The following is a 14,165-nucleotide window of genomic DNA, read 5'->3' as shown; positions in this document are numbered from 1 at the left end:
GTATGTCAGTACGTACCTCCTATATGGGTCCGAATACTGATGCAGTATACAGTACGTGCAGCTGTAATACACAACTCTGCTTCTTATAAACTGTTTCCCTGTTCTGGCTGGATGGTCCTTATACATCTGCACAAATATTCAGATATCCGCAGGTTCTGAAACAATCTTACAGAATACACAAAGAAGATTTTATTGTTAAACTCTACTACTATACAGGGTGAAGCGAAATTCGCACACTCGGGCTTCGCACCGCGACTCCTCACATGCCACACGTTGCTCGTGCTGTACAGCGGGCACGGTAGCTCAGCGTGTTCGGTCAGAGGGCTGCTTGCTCCGTGTAATAAAAAAAAAAAAAAAAAACTGAGTCAAGAAATCAACGATCAACATGCACGGATGTCTTATGACGTCCGCCAAGACCAAATGCAACGAACTGTGATGATGAGATCCCATACTCTAGGGAGCGTAGGGGACGATGCGGGAGACCCGCACCGCTGTACTAGGCAAGGTCCTAGTAGAGGTGGTTTGCCATTGCCTTTCTCCGACCGTAAGGGAGATGAATGATGAGGATGAAGACGGCACAACAACACCGAGTCATCACGAGGCAGGAAAAATCCCTGACCTCGCCGGGAATCAAACCCCGGACCCCGTGCGCGGGAAGCGAGAACGCTACCACAAGACCACGAACAATATCGAAAAGAAAAAGGTTGGTGCAGCGGCTACAGTTCTGGGTTATGCTAACCCAGAAGAGGTCTGTGGTTCGATCCTGGGTGGAGGCACTTTTTTGTTTGATAAATATAGTCCAGGTGATATGGTATCTAGCATCTTTATCGTCAACAACAATTGCAGCTGGTTCTGTAGAAAACATTTGCACTTACTTGCTCCAACGTTAGAAATGGAAGATTCGTCAACTTTGGAAGAAGCCTTTTCTACGTCGTGGGCATGAATTTATTCGCACCACTTCGTCTAGCAGATGCTAAACCTGTTTTCTTCGTATCCCCTTCCAATGGTCCCAGAAATTAGTACCAACTATTATTCTTGCCTTGTTCAAGTCCATTACATCTCGTAAGGGCTTTACGTTACCAGTAGGACTAGCAACCGGCTTTGCGAGTAATGTACAAACTCGGTTGCTATTTGTATGTGTTATCACCCTGGTCCCACTAATTATGCCTTTCAACACTGAGTCTTGTAACCGCATGCTGTTTAGTACGTCCGGCTGGAGTGGCCGAGCGGTTCTAGGCGCTACAGTCTGGAACTGCGCGACCGCTACGGTCGCAGGTTCGAATCCTGCCTCGGGCATGGATGTGTGTGATGTCCTTAGTTAGGTTTAAGTAGTTCTAAGTTCTAGGGGACTGATGACCTTAGAAGTTAAGTCCCATAGTGCACAGAGTCATTTGAACCATTTTTTTGTTTAGTACGTATTTCAATGCATTATTATCATTATTATATCGTTTGGATTGTGGAAACATCACGTCTGTTATCGTTAGGGAAACAGTGTAATTCAAAACCGAACATTTCCAAATTAGTGGTGTCGGGATGAATCATGCAGAACAATATCTGTCATAGGGATAGTGCGCGTTAGGTGGAACAGAGCTTAGGACTGACGGCGTGTTTATACTGTATGTGCTGTCCATCAGACAGGGACTAGATGCGAGCGGAGTAACGCGCCCGTGACCGGCTCCGATGAACATGAGTACAGGTATCGAAATTTCTCATTGTTAACCTCTAAACCACTATGGCAGACTTACGGCATACACAAACGATGAGTATGTGGATATGCTTCGGATCATTGGTGCACCTGATAACTGGGCTGGTGCAGCCGCTCGTTAATATGCTGCTAGATATCCTCGTCGACGCCATCCAGATAAAAATGCGTTTTCACATTTGGAGCTGTGTCTTCGGGAGTCAAGTTCTCTCCTTCCACCATCGCATGACAGAGGTCATTCACTGACTCCCCGTACTGTATATGCTGTGCTGCATTTTCGTCTTGTTGGCTCGTTTTAGTATGCTCTGATTGTAAATCTTACTGTGTGTCGGGTCAGTCCTTTGATAAACCTATGTAACTTCGTATCCCGGTACAACTTACAGTAATGTATACCATCAGCTGTCAAAAGCAATTGTAATAAACATTTCCTCTCTTGCGATGGCTGTATGGGCACATTTCGAAAAGCAATAATAATAATAATAGTAATAATTGTAATAATAATTATAGTAAACGGAGTAGCTGGCTGTACCTGCTGGTCAGTCTCGGAGCTCCAACAGAATGGGCCGGATATGGCGTCGGTCAGACCTTTTATGGGTTGAAAGTCTTGCACATTCTGATAGTCTTCCAACTGAAAAAATCCGTTGCGAACTGCATGGGACGCCGAGGGTCCAGAGCCTGCCTGCTGAGACATAGGTACGGCCTGTGTCCTTTCTCTGTGCCAGAATTTGGATAAGCAGTATGTTAGGAACCATTATCATAGAACTTCTTTGACGGTTTAATTTTCACAATTGAATTTTAAGTACAGTACCACGAAATAAAAATGAGAGTTAAGACATGGGTACAGTAAAGGATTGTTAATTAACAAATGTCCTTATTGTGACAACGTTTATTGCTTATTAATTTCTGTATCTACAATTGTAAATGAGTTTTGTTATTTGTGGAGCAAAATAACTGATGATGGTCGAAGTAGAGAGGATATAAAATGAAGACTGGCAATGGTAAGGAAAGCGTTACTGAAGAAGAGAAATTTGTTAACATCGAGTGTAGATTTAAGTGTAAGTAAGTCGTTTCTGAAACTATTTGCATGGAGCGTAGCCATGTATGGAACTGAAACGTGGGCGATAAATAGTTTAGACAAGAAGAGAGCCGGCCGCGGTGGCCGTGCGGTTCTGGCGCTGCAGTCCGGAACCGCGGGACTGCTACGGTCGCAGGTTCGAATCCTGCCTCGGGCATGGGTGTGTGTGATGTCCTTAGGTTAGTTAGGTTTAAGTAGTTCTAAGTTGTAGGGGACTTATGACCTAAGATGTTGAGTCCCATAGTGCTCAGAGCCATTTGAACAAGAAGAGAACAGAAGCTTTCGAAACGTGGTGCTACAGGAGAATGCTGAGGATTAGATGGGCAGATCACATAACTAATGAGGAGGTATTGAATAGAATTGGAGAGAAGAGAAATTTGTGGCGCAACTTGGCTAGAAGAAGGGATCGGATGGTAGGGCATATTCTGAGGCATCAAGGGATCACCAATTTGGTATTGGAGGGCAGCGTGGAGGGTAAAAATCGTAGAGGGAGACCAAGAGATGAATACACTAAACGGATCCGGACACAGATCTAGCGGCACGCTTCTAAACTGCTTCGATGTCTTCCTTTAATCCGACCTGGTGGGGACTCCACACTCAAGAGCGGATCTCACTAATGTTCTACACGTGACCTCATTTATAGATTTGCTACACTCTGCTAAAATTCACCCAATAAACCTGAGTCGAACATTCGCCTCCTCCACTGTCATCCTTATGTCCTCGTTCCATTTCAATATCACTCTGCAACGTTGTTATTGTTGTTGTTGTGGTCTTCAGTCCAGAGACTGGTTTGATGCAGCTCTCTATGCTACTCTACCCTGTGCAAGCTTCTTCAACTCCCAGTACCTACTGCAACCTACATCCTTCTGAATCTGCTTAGTGTATTCATCTCTTGGTCTCCCTCTGCGATTTTTACCCTCCACACTGCCCTCCAATACTAAATTGGTGATCCCTTGATGCCTCAGACCATGTCCTACCAACCGATCCCTTCTCCTAGTCAAGTTGTGCCACAAAGTTCTCTTCTCCCAAATTCTATACAATACCTCCTCACTAGATATGTGATCTCCCATCTAATCTTCAGCATTTTTCTGTAGCACTACATTTCGAAAGCTTGTATTCTCTTCTTGTGCAAACTAGTTATCGCCCATGTCTCACTTCCATACATGGCTACACTCCATACAAATATTTTCAGAAACGACTTACTCTATACTCGATGTTAACAAATTTCTCTTCTTCAGATACGCTATCCTTATCATTCCCAGTCTACATTTTACATCCTCTCTACTTCAACCATCATCAGTTATTTTGGTACCCAAATAGCAAAACTCATCTACTACTTTAAATGTCTCATTCCCTAATCTAATTCCCTCAACATCACCCGACTTGATTGACTACATTCCATTATCCTCGTTTTGCTTTTGTTGATGTTCATCTTATATCCTCCTACCTAGGCACTGTCCATTCCGTTCAACTGCTCTTCCAGGTCCTTTGCTGTCTCTGGCAGAATTACAATGTCATCGGCCAACCTCAAAATTTTTATTTCTGCTCCATAGATTTTAATTTTACTCCGAATTTTTGTTTTGTTTCCTTTTTTCCTGCAACTTTATGCCTAGATATATAATCGACGCACATGTGTCAAGCAGCACACTATTAATCCTGTAATCTAAGATCTGTCTTTACCTACTTATTTCCATTACATTTTTCTAGATTTGGAGCAAGCTGCCATTCATTACACCAGCGAGGTAATTTGTCTAAGCCGTCTTGTATCTCTTACAGTCACTTCACGACGACACCTTTCCTTTCACCAGCAAACAGCCACAAATTGCAGCTCACCCTGTCTGTCAGATTATTTATGTATATAGAAAAGAACAGCTGTCCTGTCACATTTCTCGGGGGCACTCCTGACTTACGCTTGTCTCTGATGAACACTTGCCGTCGAGGACAACGTACAGGGTTCTATCATTTGTCTTCGAACCACTCACATATCTGGGAACCTAATCCCTATGCTCGGACTTTGGTCTACAGTCTGCAGTTCTTTTCGGATATCTAGCAATATTTCATGTGCCTAATGCCCTCCATCCATGGTTTCCAGAATGTCATGTGAGAAAATCTCAAGCAGAGTTTCCCCACTAGCGATGTTTTCCAAATTCGTGGTCATATGTGGACAGAAACGTTTCAGTCTCAACGAAATTTTTTACATTTCGACTCAGAATATGTCTGAGAGTTCTGCAGCAAACCGATTTTAAGTGTTCTGTCCTGTAATTATGCCGTTATTATTATCGTTCTTACACAAGTCAGTCGCCTGCGCTTTTTCCCAGTCACTTGGAACTCTGCGTTGGCCGACAGATTCGCAATAAATGCCGTGCCCACTTGCAGCACGCCCGGGGGTACAAATCCGGCGGGGGTACCTTTAACTGGTTCTCGCTTCGCGTTTCTTCATCGTGCGACCTGTCCACACCACGTACCTGATAACCCCGCGGCGGTTGTACTGTTCTGATCCACACTGCTGCTGACTTGCCTGAAATTATCTATCTAAATATGCAAGCGGGTTTAGGAGAGCCACTCAACATTAAACACAACGTCTAGTATGAACAACTATATTCTGCGACGATAAGAAAGTCGTAGGTTGTACTGTTTACATGCAAAGTCATAAGTATCCCAGTTAACATTCTTGATGATTATCTGTCCACAATATTAGTTGGACGAGCGTACGCGTAACCGACGCGACGCGGGTGATTGTTGAAGATGCGGAGGCCGAATGACCGAACAAAAGTTCTTACGCTCGCCACACATACACAGATATTTGGTACCAGTCCTCCTTGACGATATAACACTGTTCATAAAGTTAAATTTTTTCAGTTCTCACTTGTACGAGCGTGCGCGTTACCGTCGCGACGCGGCTGTTTGTTGATGATGCGGAACATGCGGAACGCAATGACCGAACGCACGTTCTCACGCTCACTTGGCACTTGAATTCTCTCTTTCGTGGTAAACTATATTGCTGATCGACATTAGTTCACTCTGAGAGGCCGAACACGGCGCGGATGATTGATGACCGGTGCGACACGCAGCGAGAGGAGACACAAATACGTTATCGGCAGCACTGCTCATTTTTAATTACATCATTACGCACTTTCCTCTGAATCACTTCCATATTTCATAGCACCTGTAGCAACACTCGAACTTCCATAATAACAAAGCCTCTCACATGCAGAGACACCCACAACACAGCATAACAGTTCCGTGTTCCGAGCTCGACTCTGAAAACGCGCTGCCCGCAAAGATACTCCGCAACTAAGCCAACGATATGACAATACGCTTACACACTGCAGTCGTGAATGACGTCACACGTTCAACACGGGAACACACAGAGGTCATCGGTTGCAGAGTCCCTTGTTCAACAATGTGTGCTGAACGGTGTGTTCTGAAGCCTTCTCCATTATTGTACTCTATTCTCTTGACAGAGAAAGCGGAAAAAACAACGTGGGTGAAAGTGTGTTTTGAGTGAGTGTCTTGGATGGTTATTAAAGATGAGTGTGACGAAACATAACAGGAGGACAGCTGCAAAAAGTCACTGCGGTACTGAATGTCGCCCTCGGGAACCCTACCCATACGAAAACAACATGAATGGAGTCCCATAAGCACAGAACTGCAAGACGAGCTGGGATTCCAAGGCCATTCATCTGTGATGAAAATGCCCGTAACAGGAAAACGTACCGCTGAAACTGTGAAACCTGGACTACGGAGCAATGGAAGATAATAATTCTGTCCGATGGGTCTTGTTACACACTCTTCCCACACTCTGGCCGAGTTTACGACCTAACAGTGGAACATGGCAGGTGTTCGCTGATGATTTGGGCAGCCATATCATGGTATTTTATGGCCCCATGCATACTCTGCAAGGTAGCATTACTGCCAAAGATTATGTGACCATTCTACCAGATCAGGTCCATCCCACGGTAGGATGTTTGCTCCCCAATAGTTATTCCGTGTTTCAAGGTGACAGGGCCCCTATTCACTCAACTTGCATCGTCCAGTTCTAGTTTCGTGATCATGGGGAAGAATTGCCGCATCTCCTGTGGCCAGTACACTCATCATACCTCAACAGTATTGAGTTTTTGTGGTATACGTCGAAGAGAAAGGTTAGTGTTCGCAATTCAATTCCATTACCATAAGCTGAACTTGCCATATTTGTATGAAGACAGTAACTGCTCTCGAAAGAACAGATTACTGTTGATGACCGTGCAGCTTTTCCCTGGAATAAATGATGACTAACTGAAACGCTCAGCTGCCGACAGGTGTTGTTGATATACCTCGACGTGGACAGCTGAAAATGTGTGCCCCGACCGGGACTCGAACCCGGGATCTCCTGCTTACATGGCAGACGCTCTAACCTTTCTGAGCCATCGAGGACACAGATGAATAGCGCGACTGCAGGGACTTATCCCTTGCACGCTTCCCGTGAGACTCACATTCCCAACTGTCCACAATTCTACATATGTAATGTACCTTATAGACATTTGCCCATTCACTCATTACTCGCGCACGCTTGGCGATTCCCGTAAGAGTTTGGGCAACCTGTGCGCATTCGCACAGACGAAGGTCACTGTCTGGGTAGCCGTTAACTATATATATAGTTAACTATATATGTATAGTTAACTATTTATAGTTAACTATATATATATATATATATAGTTATGTATAGTTAACTATATATAGTTAACTATATATATAGTTAACGGCTACCCAGACATTGACCTTCGTCTGTACGAATGCGCACAGGTTGCCCAAACTCTTACGGGAATCGCCAAAGCGTGCGCGAGTAATGAGTGAATGGGCAAATGTCTATAAGGTACATTACATATGTAGAATTGTGGACAGTTGGGAATGTGAGTCTCACGGGAAGCGTGCAAGGGATAAGTCCCTGCAGTCGCGCTATTCATCTGTGTCCTCGGTGGCTCAGATGGATGCCGGCACGGTAGTTCAGCGTGTTCGGTCAGAGGGTTAGCAGCCCTCTGTAATAAAAAAAAAACTGAGTTAATCGATCAACAACGAACTTAAACGGGTGTCTTACGACGTCCGCCCCGAGCAGAATCAACGAACGAAAATGAACAAAATGAGATTAAAAAAAAGATGGATAGAGCGTCTGCCATGTAAGCAGGAGATCCCGGGTTCGAGTCCCGGTGGGGGCACACATTTTCAGCTGTCCACATCGAGGTATATCAACAACACCTGTCGGCAGCTGAGGGTTTCAGTTAGTCATCATTTATTGCCATATTTGGCTGAACAGTGATATAAGGTTCCCTCGAAGTGAGATCAAGACAGTTATATGTGAATCGTCAATCAAAATTATTACTTCAATTTGATTATCTTTTTGTCTTATTTCCTGTTATTTATAATACAGAGTGACAATTATTAAACTATATGAAAAAAACGTAAATCAGTTAAAAACTACGGCGTGCGCACGCTATATTCAACACGTAAACGTAACTACAAATATTCGGATTTAGGTTATGACATGTTCAATATGCTTGCTGTCATTGCCACTGATGTGGCGCAGACGAATAACGAAATTCTGTATGACTCACAGAAGTGTCGGAACATTAATGCTGTCGATGACCTCATGAATGGCTGTTTTCAGTTCAGCAATCGTTTTGGGATTATTGGCGTGCATCTTATCTTTAATATAGCGCCACAAAAAGGAGTCGCATGTGTTCAGATCCGGTGAATGTGGTGGCCACCGGGTACTCCAGAACCAGAATGCGGTCCCCAAAGTGCTCCTCCAGGACATCAGACACTCTCCTTCTTCGATGGGGTCGAGGTCCGTCTTGCATGAGCTACATATTGTCGAAATCAGGATCACTTTGGATAAGGGAATGAAATCACCTTCCAAAGCTTTCACATACCGTTCGGTAATCACCGTGTCATCAAGGAATGTCGCACCGATTATTCCGTGACTGGACACTGCACACCACACAGTCACATGTTGAGGGTGAACGGGACACCTCGATCGCGTAATGCGGATTCTCACTCCCCCAAACGTGCCGGTTTTGCTTCTTGACGAACCCATGCAAGCGACGACAAGGCGCATGCGCATGCACATACAAATTCCCATCATGTCTCGCAGCCAGACGTGCAGTTTGAAACACCTAACGCAAGCCGTTCAGAAATTATGACGATTTTATTTCGTGTAGTTCAATAATTGCCACTCAGTCTGACAGCGTTGCGCGATAAATTTGGTTTGGTTCAGGTAGTTAACTATTACTCTAAACCTGACGAAAAAAGAGAAATTGATGTACCATACTGTCAAGAAACAGTTAAGGTTGGATGACAAGTATCACTGACTTACGTCATTAAAGACACTATCATCTCGAATAGCTGTAACTGTAGTCTAGTCACAGATTTTCCCGTGTTTTTGAACTTCGAACACTAATTAAACACTTCTGCCGGAAATTATATTAACTGGAGAGCAGAGCTCTCGATTTTAAGCGAAACAGACGTTGTAGTTTCGGTGGAAAGCAGAAAGGAGAATCTTGTCCCTACAGCGGTTGTTTTGTAATCTCGAGCGAAGGTGGGGTTGAGGTGAAAGCTTTGGTCGCTGAAACTGTTCGCCGCCCTCGGCTGCCGCCGTAATGAATGCGTCTTTTCGGAAAGCCATTATCACGTAGGCGCGCTGCTCGGGAGATCGCAAGTTTTGCGAAAGTGTGTGGAGCACGCGCCGGCTTTAGTGGCAGTTAGCTGCTCGCCAATTAGTTCTGCAACGCCATCCGCAGGCGCACCGTTCTCGCAGAATGTAGTGGCGTACTCGTAATAAGCTGCAAAGTCGTTATCAGACCGTAAACTGATTTGCATGTGTAACCCTCCTTTCAGGAAACCGCTCCAGGGGATAGCATCTAGAGAGATCTGCATCGGGGGTCTAACAGTGCAGTGCCGGTACGCGATGAATATTCTGGGTTACATACTGCTCTCTAACCGTTGTTAGTTCGTAACAGACGTAGACTCCTGATGAATATTCCGTCTCGTTCACAGCGGCTGTATCTTTGAGGCTGTTAGTGCTCTCGTTGCATAGATAATATTTTACCTTAAACTGAACTGTGTATGTTGTACAGAGTTCCGTTTCCGCAGTTTCATTCTCCGAGTGTTGGAACTGTAATAGCGGGAACTATTTATTTACAACTTAGACAAAGTAGATACAAGGGTGTTTTATCCACAATGGATACAGTTGAATTCCATTACTTCTCCTTTATATGGTGTAGAATAAGTACCGTTGCCAGTCACAATAGAAGGCGAGTTTATTTAACACATGACCGGTTTCGGGTTTGTGCCCATCTTCAGGTAGTTTACATTCATGTATGTTTCCATACCCAGCGTTGGAGACCACTGTTTAAAACTGAAGTGTTGCTATAGGAGGCCTAAATGCACGCGTTTAATTACACGCTGACTGGCGTGAGGTCTGGAACAGTTAAGGGAATTAATAGTAGCAAATAAAGTACGTAGTTGATATAATACTTAACTTTAATCCACAATTGGTGTACATCGCTCTTGACGGTACATGTTGTAATCTCAATATCAAATGAGAGCGTAGTTGTCAGTGATCCATCTCTAGCTAAGTCGGCTGTACAACTGGGGCGAGTGCTAGTACGTTTCTCTAGACCTGCCGTGTGGCGGCGCTCGGTCTGCCATCACTGACAGTGGCGACACGCGGGTCCGTCGTATACTAGCGGACCGCGGCCGATTCAAAAGCTACCACCTAGCAAGTGTGGTGTCTGGCGGTGACACCACAAAAACAAAAAAAAAAAATAATGTGATGATGGACTGAATAGTCATAAATGAAACATTTGGAAGTAGCTACACGACATGTGTCGTAAAATATTATAAAACATAGCCGTTTCAAAATGTTTCATTTCTGTCTATTTAGTTGTGCTAATGTAAGCTGTCGCCAGAACACCGGTGTGCAACGAGGCTGCAAGAAAATCGATAATAGGCGCTGAATATTAATGTACTGTGCAGCACATTTTAACCCTGTATTTAGCCACATTTGTAATTTTTAGCCGCGAGGGATTAGCCGAGCGGTCTAGGCGCTGCAGTCATGGACTGTGCGGCTGGTCCCGGCGGAGGTTGGAGTCCTCCCTCGGGCATGGGTGTGTGTGTTTGTCCTTAGGATAATTTAGGTTAAGTAGTGTGTAAGCTTAGGGACTGATGACCTTAGCAGTTAAGTCCCATGAGATTTCACACACATTTGAACATTTTTTTGTAATTTTTCCTTTAGGAATAGTCAGTTTCCTGAGCGATTAAAGTACTCAGTAGTAAAGCCGCTTTATAAAAAGGGAGAAAGGGATAATGTAGATGATTTTAGACCTATTTCTATGCCATCAATGTTTGCAAAAGTTATTTGAAAGGCTGTGTATGTGAGGGTAATTGCCCGCATCTCGTGGCCGTGCGGTAGCGTTCTCGCTTCTCACGCCCGGGTTCCCGGGTTCGATTCCCGGCGGGATCAGGGATTTTCTCTGCCTCGTGATGGCTGGGTGTTGTATGATGTCCTTAGGTTAGTTAGGTTTAAGTAGTTCTAAGTTCTAGGGGACTGATGACCATAGCTGTTAAGTCCCATAGTGCTCAGAGCCATTTGCACCATGTTTGTAAGGATAATTGATCATTTTATATCACACGATTTGCTATAAAATGTACAGTTCGGCTTCAGAAGTCGTTTAACAACTGAAAATGCTATATTCTCTTTTCTCTGCACGACACTCCTTGCGCCAATACAGGGGACACTGACTGCTGTGAAGTATCGAGACGACATCTTTGCAGGTATTGTGGTTAAATTGGAAATTTGTGGTAAGGTACTATGGAACCAAAATATTGAGGTCATCGGTCCCTAGGCTTACACACTGCTTAATGTAACTAAAACTAACTTACGCTAAGGACAACACACACACCCATGCCCGAGGGAGGACTCGAACCTCCGACGGGGGGAGCCGCGCGAACTGTGACAAGGCGCCCGAGACCGCATGACTACCCCGCGCGGCTATTGTGGTTACATTTGGTGAACGTATTAGAGTGGGATTCACGCTGATGGACGACAATGCACGCGCCTAGCGTCGCCATCATGTGGACACCATCCTGGTGGAGCACAGAATCAGTCAGATGGAATGACCTCCACGTTCTCTGCAACTCATCTGCGTTGAGAATGCATGGACCATGCTAATACAATAGGTTTGCATTCGTCCTGTAGCACCATGGACTCTGCAGGGCATCACAGAGGATGTTGTGGAGGAATGGCATAAAATCCCTCAGGCTTATCTGAACAATATGATAAGGAGTATGCCTAACCGCACTCAAAAATGTCTCCAGTTACGAGTAGTGCCAGTTGGTTCTTGAATGGATGAACAGAAGTGATGAATGAAGTGATGATATTTCGTGTAAGATACATCATACTACATGTTAACGGTTTCTCATTATACACAACATCAGAATATTACGTATCTTGGATGTTTACTCGTCAACTGGTCTATAAGACCAAAAATATGGTTTTTCGACCATGACATGTCACAGAATGGTTAGACATATTTTAACATGTCAACGTGCACTAGAGAATGTACAAAGTCGAAATCATGAATGTGTAAAATAAATGGACAACTAACACTCAAATGGTGGTAATTTTCTTAAAAAAAAAAAGAGAGAGAGGGAGAGAGAGAGAGAGAGAGAGAGACAAACTGCGTTACGCAAGATGACAGTGAGAAGAAACTTTAGTGTTTGCAGTGGAATCTGTTGTAAGATTTTTGTTGGTTTCTTTTGTTTGTAATGAAGAGCAAAATGTGAAATGACTAACGGGAATGCAACCGTGTGACGTCGTCGACAACAGCCGATATTTCGACATGAGCAGCAAGTAAAAGCTGTGCAAGCGAATTATAACATCGATTTTCGGAGAACTCCGGAAAGATAACTCTTACACACACTGTTAACACTAGCGCCATCACAAAGCAAAGAGGACTGAAGTCAGAAGTTATCGGCAGTGAAACTAATGATCAACGGGTGTATAGCATAAACTCCGTCCCTCTGTCTTTTTGACAAGGGTAACAGTGGGGTTTCATGCAGAATTTGAAAAAAAAAACAGCATTTCTATTTATAAGGTTACTTACTGATTTAATTTCAACTGCTTCTTTAATAACACTATCATAATTGATGAAGGTGTATGCCAGAAACTCCGTGTTGTTATAATCCATAGGATGACAGGTGCCGAGACAATTTTCTGCAGTGGCGGATTTGTCCGGCTGTTGTAAGAGTGTAGGCTGCTTATGCTCAGAATATCGGTTTCCACAATCCTAATCGTCTGATCAGTATATGTCATGCCGCAACTGCAGCGAACATGTTAGTCGCCCTCGATACGAAGACTAAGATCATCCTTTACGGAACCTAAAAGGACACACTTCACATCATATTTCGGCAAAAAAAGACCAGTCCTGAATGAGATTTTCACTCTGCAGCGGAGTGTTCGATGATATGAAACTTCCTGGCAGATTAAAACTATGTGCCCGACCGAGACTCGAACTCGGAACCTTTGCCTTTCGCGGGCAAGTGCTCTACCATCTTTTTTTTTTTTTTTTTTTTAATCTCATTTTGTTCGCTTTTGTTCGTTGAATCTGCTCGGGGCGGACGTCGTAAGACATCCGTTTAAGTTCGTTGTTGATCGATTAACTCAGTTTTTTGTTACAGAGGGCTGCTAACCCTCTGACCGAACACGCTGAGCTACCGTGCGGGCTAAATGTGAAACGCTTCACGATTTTGCGTGTCATCCTTGCGCAGGGGCCATGCTAATCTTCTCTGTATCGTTCCAATTTTAGTATATGTACTGCCGAAGCAAGTACATCTGAGCTACCGAAGCACGACTCACGGCCGGTACTCACAGCTTTACTTCTGCCAGTACCTCGTCTCCTACCTTCCAAACTTTACAGAAGTTCTCCTGCGAACCTTGCAGAACTAGCACTCCTGAAAGAAAGGATATTGCGGAGACATGGCTTAGCCACAGCCTGGGGGATGTTTCCAGAATGAGGTTTTCACTCTGCACAGTTTTAATCTGCCAGGAAGTTTCAAGACCAGTCCTGTTCGAAATGCTCCCTGCGTGAGACAATAAGGTCGTAGACCTTGGTGCCACCTCGGTGTTATCATTACTCACCCAGTACACAGTTGGCCGATAGCTCTTCGCACGCTTGATGTGTCTTTCACTACAACCATTCTGACAAAAGGTGACTTCAAGATGGTCTTAAACACCAAACAAACTCTCAGGGTCCAAGACGACATGGACTTGGTTCAAATGGCTCTGAGCACTATGGGACTTACCATCTTAGGTCATCAGTCCCCTAGAACTTAGAACTACTTAAACCTAACTAA

At 44.3% G+C, this 14,165-nt stretch overlaps 2 non-coding genes across 2 annotated transcripts; both read right to left on the bottom strand.

The window, feature by feature from the left end:
* Nucleotides 1-7,115: 7,115 nt before the first annotated feature.
* Trnat-ugu (transfer RNA threonine (anticodon UGU)) lies at nt 7,116-7,190 on the bottom strand. The gene has a single exon. It is a non-coding gene; the product is annotated as a tRNA-Thr (tRNA).
* A 6,345-nt stretch (nt 7,191-13,535) lies between these two features.
* On the bottom strand, nt 13,536-13,642 carry LOC126096849 (U6 spliceosomal RNA). The gene has a single exon (XR_007522070.1). It is a non-coding gene; the product is annotated as a U6 spliceosomal RNA (small nuclear RNA).
* Nucleotides 13,643-14,165: the final 523 nt, after the last annotated feature.

This window comes from Schistocerca cancellata, chromosome 1, assembly GCF_023864275.1.
Source record: "Schistocerca cancellata isolate TAMUIC-IGC-003103 chromosome 1, iqSchCanc2.1, whole genome shotgun sequence".
In the NCBI taxonomy this organism is placed as follows: Eukaryota; Metazoa; Arthropoda; class Insecta; order Orthoptera; family Acrididae; genus Schistocerca; species Schistocerca cancellata.
Note: the sequence above shows the minus strand (reverse complement) of the source record. Positions and strands in the feature narration are given on the sequence as shown.